The sequence below is a fragment of the Arachis hypogaea genome, chromosome 1 (assembly GCF_003086295.3).
Source record: "Arachis hypogaea cultivar Tifrunner chromosome 1, arahy.Tifrunner.gnm2.J5K5, whole genome shotgun sequence".
NCBI lineage: Eukaryota > Viridiplantae > Streptophyta > Magnoliopsida > Fabales > Fabaceae > Arachis > Arachis hypogaea.
Window position 1 is genome coordinate 71,062,753 of NC_092036.1, and position 5,307 is coordinate 71,068,059.

Consider the following 5,307-nt stretch of genomic DNA (forward strand, 5'->3'; position numbering starts at 1 on the left):
GAGGAATCTTTCAATCTTCGGATCATCTTTTGATCATGTTTTTATGATTGAACCCTCTTTGGGAGGCTGGCCATTCGGCAATGCCTAGACCTTGTTCTTATGTATTTTCAACGGTAGAGTTTCTACACACCATAGATTAAGGTGTGGAGCTCTGCTGTACCTCAAGTATTAATACAATTACTGTTGTTCTTCTATTCAATTCAACTTATTCTTGTTCTATGATATCACTTGTTCCTCAACTTGATGAATGTGATGATCCGTGAAACTCATCATCATTCTCACCTATGAACGTGTGCCTGAGAACCACCTCCGTTCTACCTTAGATTGAGTGGATATCTCTTGGATTCCTTAATCAGAATCTTCGTGGTATAAGCTAGAATCCATTGGTGGCCATTCTTGAGAATCCGAAAGGTATAAACCTTGTCTGTGGTATTCTGAGTAGGATTCAGAGATTGAATGACTGTGACGAGCTTCAAACTCGCGATTGTGGGGCGTTAGTGACTGACGCAAAAGAGTCACTGGATTCTATTCCGACATGATCGAGAACCGACAGATGAATAGCCGTGCTGTGACAGAGCGCGTTGAATATTTTCACTGAGAGGACGGGACTGTAGCCATTGACAACAGTGATGCCCAACATACAGCTTGCCATGGAAAGGAGTAAGAAGGATTGCATGAAGACAGTAGGAAAGCAGAGAGACGGAAGGGACAAAGCATCTCCATACGCTTATCTGAAATTCTAACCAATGAATTACATAAGTATCTGTATCTTTATTTTATGTTTTATTCATCTTTTAATTATCAATCCTCCATAACCATTTGAATCTGCCTGATTGAGATTTACAATATGACCATAGCTTGCTTCATACCAACAATTTCCATGGGATCGACCCTTACTCGCGTAAGGTTTATTACTTGGACGACCCAGTGCACTTGCTGGTTAGTTGTGCGAAGTTGTGATAAAGAGTTGAGATTGTAATTGAGCGTACCATGTTGATGGCGTCATTGATGATCATAATTTCGTGCACCAAGTTTTTGGCGCCGTTGCCGGGGATTGTTTGAGTTTGGACAACTGACGGTTCATCTTGTTGCTTAGATTAGGTAATTTTGTTTTATGTTTAAGCTTTTTACTTTTCAAAAATTTATCAAAAATACAAAAAAAATATTTCTATTTTATTCTTTAGAGTTTTTAAGAATGGATTCTAGAGTTTCATGATGATTTATTGAAGTATGGCTGGCTGTGAAGCCATGTCTAATTCCTGGACCGGAGTCTTAGACTAGCATTGCAATGATTCCTGGAATTCTCATTAAGAATTTTGAACCCTTGTTTTTCTCTTCCACTCAATTTTCGAAAAAGCACAAAATAATTTATAAAATCTTAAAATCAAAAATATTTTTATGTTTCTTGTTTGAGTCTAGTGTCTAATTTTAAGTTTGGTGTCAATTGCATGCCTTTATTCTTCTAATTTCCAAAAATTACATGCATTATGTTCTTCATTGATCTTCAAGTTGTTCTTGATGATTTCCTTGCTCTGATCTTTAAATTCTCTTGTCTTGAGTGTTTTGTTGTTTCTCATATGCATTCTCAATTTGTTAGTGTCAATAGTATACAAACTTCTAAGTTTGGTGTCTTGCATGCATTGTTTATTTGATTTTAGTTGCATTTTGATTATTCCTCATCATTAAAAATTCAAAAAAAATTTGTTTTATTTTGTTTCTTTTCAAGTCAATAATACAGAAAATTGAAGATTCAGAACATGCAGCAGAGGAATTACACAGAAAAAGCTGGGCGTTCGAAATGCCCAGTGAAGAAGGAAAACTGGCGTTTAAACGCCAGCCAGGGTACCTGGCTGGGTGTTTAACGCGTAAAAGGGTAGCATTTTGGGCGTTAAACACCAGAATGGATACCATTCTAATGGATACCATTCGGGGCGTTTAACGCCAATATGGATACCATTCTGGGCGTTTAACGCCAGGATGATACAAGAGGGAAGATTTTGTTTTTAATTCAAATTTTTTTTAAGTTTTCATAATTTTTCAAAATCAAATCTTTTTCAAACCATATCTTTTCAATCATATATTTTCAACATCAATTTCTTTCCATTCTCAAAAATACTTGATTACAATTAATGATTTGATTCAACATTTCAAGTATGTTGCCTTTTCTATTAAGAAAGGTTTAATGTTTGAATCATATCCTTTAAATTTCTTGTTAGCCAAGTCATTAATTTAAAAAATCAAATATTTTTAAATTGTTTCTCAACCATATCTTTTTTAAAACCATAACTCTTCAATCGTATCTTCTTAATCACATCTTTTTCCAAATAATTTTCAATCTTTTTGATTTCTAATTTCAAAATCTTTTTCAAAAATCACTTTATTTCTTTCCCAACTTTAATTTTCGAGAATCATTCTTCAATTTTTCAAAATTTCTTCAAAATCTTTTAATTTAATTTTGAAAATTCTTTCGCTCTTCTCACATCCTTCTATTTAAGGACTAACACTCCCCCACTATCAACAATTCGAACTCTATCTCTCTTGATAAGTTCGAATTCTTCTTCTTCTACCTCTTCCTTCTATTCTTCTTTTTGTTTGACATCTCAAGGAATCTCTATACTGTGACATAGAGGATTCCATATTTTCTTATTCTCTTCTCTTTCATATAAGCAGGAGCAAAGACAAAAGCATTCTTGTTAAGGATGACCCTGAACCTGAAAGGACCTTGAAACGAAAGCTAAGAGAAGCTAAAGCACTACTCTCTGTATAGGACCTAACAGAAATCTTCAAACAAGAAGAAGACATGGCAGCCAAGAACAACAACAATGCCAACAACGCAAGGAAGGTGCTGGGTGACTTTACTCCACCTACTCCCGACTTCTATGGGAGAAGCATATCTATCCCTGCCATTAGAGCAAACAACTTTGAGCTTAAGCCTCAATTAGTTTCTCTAATGCAACAGAATTGCAAGTCCCATGGACTTCCATTGGAAGATCCTCATCAGTTTTTAGCTGAATTCTTGCATATCTGTGACACTATCAAGACCAATGGGGTTGACCCTGAGGTCTATAGACTTATGCTATTCCCTTTTGCTGTAAGAGACAAAGCTAGGATATGGTTGGACTCACAACCTAAAGAAAGCCTGAACTCTCGGGAAAAGCTAGTCAATGCCTTCTTGGCAAAGTTCTTTCCACCTCAAAAATTGAGTAAGGTTAGAGTGGAAGTCTAAACCTTCAGACAGAAGGAAGGTGAATCCCTCTATGAAGCTTGGGAAAGATATAAACAATTGATCAGAAAGTGTCCTTCTGACATGCTTTCTGAACGAAGCATCATAGATATCTTCTATGATGGTCTGTCTGAACTGTCCAAGATGTCATTGGATAGCTCTGCTAGAGGATCTCTTCATCTGAAGAAAACGCCTGCAGAAGCTTAAGAACTCATTGAAATGGTTGCAAATAACCAATTCATGTATGCTTCTGAAAGGAATCCTGTGAACAATGGGACGAATCAGAAGAAAGGAGTTCTTGAGATTGATAATTTAAATGCCATATTGGCTCAGAACAAGATATTGAATCAGCAAGTCAATATGATTTCTCAAAGTCTATCTGGAATGCAAGCTGCACCAGGCAGTACTAAGGACGCTTCATCTGAAGAAGAAGCATATGATCTTGAGAACCCATCAATGGAAGAGGTGAATTACATGGAAGAACCCTATGGAAACACCTATAATCCTTCATGGAGAAATCATCCAAATCTCTCTTGGAAGGATCAACAGAGACCTCAACAAGGTTTCAACAACAATAATGGTGGAAGAAACAGATTTAGCAATGGCAAGCCTTTTCCATCATCTTCTTAGCAACAGACAGAGAATTCTTAGCAGAGCCACTCTGACTTAGCAACCATGGTCTCTGATCTAATCAAAACCACTCAAAGTTTCATGACTGAAACAAGGTCCTCCATTAGAAACTTGGAGGCACAAGTGGGTCAGCTGAGTAAGAAAGTTACTGAACTCTCTCCTAGTACTCTTCCAAGCAATACAGAAGAGAATCCAAAAGGAGAGTGTAAGGCCATCAACATGGCCGAATTTGGAGAGAAGAAAGAGGCAGTGATCGCCACTGAGGAAGACCTCAATGGACGTCCACTGGCCTCCAATGAGTTCCCTAACGAGGAACCATGGGAATCTGAGGCTCACACTGAGACCATAGAGATTCCATTGGATTTACTTCTGCCATTCATGAGCTCTGATGAGTATTCTTCCTCTGAAGAGTACGAAGATGTCACTGAAGAGCAAGTTGCTAAGTACCTTGGAGCAATCATGAAGCTAAATGACAAGTTATTTGGTAATGAGACATGGGAGGATGAACCCCTTTTGCTCACCAAAGACCTGGATGACTTGACTAGGCAGAGATTACCTCAAAAGAGACAGGACTCTGGAAAGTTCTCAATACCTTGTACATTAGGCACCATGACCTTCGAGAAGGCTCTGTGTGACCTAGGGTCAAGAATAAACCTCATTCCTCTCTCTGTAATGGAGAAGCTAGGGATCTTTGAGGTACAAGCTGCAAGAATCTCACTAGAGATGGTAGACAATTCAAGAAAATAAGCTTATGGACTTGTAGAGGATGTTCTGGTAAAGATTGAAGACCATTACATCCCTGCTGATTTTATAGTCCTAGAGACTGGGAAGTGCATGGATGAATCCATCATCCTTGGCAGACCCTTCCTAGCCACAGCAAAGGCTGTGATTGATGTTGACAGACGAGAATTGATCATTCAAGTGAATGAAGAATCCTTTGTGTTTAAGGTTCAAGGATATCCCTCTGTAACCATGGAGAGGAAGCACGAAGAGCTTCTCTCAAAACAGAGTCAAACAGAGCCCCCACAGTCAAACTCTAAGTTTGGTGTTGGGAGGCCACAACCAAATTCTAAGTTTGGTGTTGAACCCCCACATTCAAACTCTAAGTTTGGTGTTGGGAGGTTCCAACATTACTCTGAACATCTGTGAGGCTCCATGAGGGCCCACTGTTTGAATGTGGGGGTTTGTTCAACACCAAACTTAGAGTTTGAATGTGGGGGTTCAACACCAAACTTAGAATTTGGTTGTGGCCTCCTAACACCAAACTTAGAGTTTAACTGTGGGGGCTCTGTTTGACTCTGTTTTGAGAGAAGCTCTTCATGCTTCCTCTCCAAGGTTACAGAGGGATATCCTTGAGCCTTAAACACAAAGGATTCTTCATTCACTTGAATGATCAATTCTCCTCTATCAATATCAATCACAGCCTTTGCTGTGGCTAGGAAAGGTCTGCAAGG

At 38.4% G+C, this 5,307-nt stretch overlaps 1 non-coding gene across 1 annotated transcript; it reads right to left on the reverse strand.

The window, feature by feature from the left end:
* Positions 1-3,205: 3,205 nt before the first annotated feature.
* LOC112716062 (small nucleolar RNA R71) lies at positions 3,206-3,314 on the reverse strand. The gene has a single exon (XR_003160146.1). It is a non-coding gene; the product is annotated as a small nucleolar RNA R71 (small nucleolar RNA).
* Positions 3,315-5,307: the final 1,993 nt, after the last annotated feature.